The sequence below is a fragment of the Schistosoma haematobium genome, chromosome 4 (assembly GCF_000699445.3).
Source record: "Schistosoma haematobium chromosome 4, whole genome shotgun sequence".
Lineage (NCBI taxonomy): Eukaryota > Metazoa > Platyhelminthes > Trematoda > Strigeidida > Schistosomatidae > Schistosoma > Schistosoma haematobium.
The window spans coordinates 7,318,049-7,319,779 of NC_067199.1; positions in this window are offsets into that span (position 1 = coordinate 7,318,049).

Consider the following 1,731-nt stretch of genomic DNA (forward strand, 5'->3'; position numbering starts at 1 on the left):
TTTGTTTTAGTGTATTTTTATAAAATAGATCATATTCATATTACTTGAATAAACAATTTTAGTCACTTTGAAATGGTAAATATGGAATTTCTATTTAAGTAATAATAATTTTTTTAATTATATGAATATAAACCTCATTAAGTTTATAAAAAAAAATTTTTCAGCCAATCATCAATCTTGAAATTAATTAACCAATAGGAATATTCCTTTATTTTGTATCGCGTTAAATCCATTCATACTATTGGTTGATTTGATGTTTTATATCTCCCTTACATGAAATATTCAATATAATGATTGAATATCATCTGTGAATATTTAAATATTATTTTCGTATAGAAGATGATGATATATATACAACAGATTGTTAACATCAAAGAAAAAAATATATATAATGAACATTCATAATTATTGATAGGTCCGGTGTTCGAATCTCTCGAGGCGGGATCTTAGATGTGCAGTGCTGAGGAGTTCCATACTAAGTTTTCCATGGTGATCTAGCTTCAATTGACTAATAAATTTAACTATTAAATTTACAAATGAATTCAGAGTGAACTCTTAACATTGAAGTTTCAATGAGTAAATAAGTTATTTTAATATAATTTTTTTTGAGTAATATCATGGAAATATATTAAATATTATATTATCTGACTGTTTTCTATTTTAAGCTTGTATAATCAGATGTAAGTACTTTGGCGGGTAAACGTTTTTTAAGCGAGTTAGTTTTCTACGGGATGGGGTCGCTAACCCCATGCTTAACCCTCCTCCTTTATACGGGCTTGGGACCGGCAGTAGCCCCCGGAGGGACTCCAGGCGGAGTTATGTAAGTAAGTTACGTTAGAATAAATAACAAGCTTTCACACTAAACGATATTAATATTATATTCCTTATGAACTAAGATTCAAAGAGCATAAAAATAATAATAATAAACACTATTTAACTGATCAATAATGAAAAACTAAATATTGTCCAAAAATCAACACCTCTTTTATCATAAATCATGAAATGAGCGAATTCGGATTGATCAGGTAATTCAGGTGAAATTTAGTGAAAATTTAAGGTCAAAACAATACATGAAACACATACATAGATAGATATTCACATAACATTGATAAAATATGATGTTGACAGTGAAATATCTAAGTGATAATATTTAATAATTTATTCATTATAAATTTATTACTGTCATTGTTTTTTTATATCCACTTGTTACGTATTGAGTTTTTGTGACTTAACGAAAACTTAATAGTTGAGTTCATGAGTCAAATGAAGCTAGACCACCATGGAAAATCTGGGAGCACTGGATGGTCACTTCGTCCTAGAGTGGGACTCGTCAGCAGTACGCACCCACGATCCAACGAAAATTCGCAACACCAACATTTGATTTCAAGTGATCATTTGAAATCATGAACATTAGGCACTAAACAATTAATTATCTATATCTATCTATCTATCTATCTATCTATCTATCTATCTATCTATCTATCTATCTATCTATCTATCTATCTATCTCTATCTATCTATCTATCTATCTATCTATCTATCTATCTATCTATCTATCTATCTATCTATCTATCTATCTATCTATCTATCTATCTATCTATCTATCTATCTATCTATCTATCTATCTATCTATCTATCTATCTATCTATCTATCTATCTATCTATTCACACATCTATCTCTCTAAGTATGGTTTTGTCAGTCTTTCTTCTTTGACATTTTTCTTTGAAGCA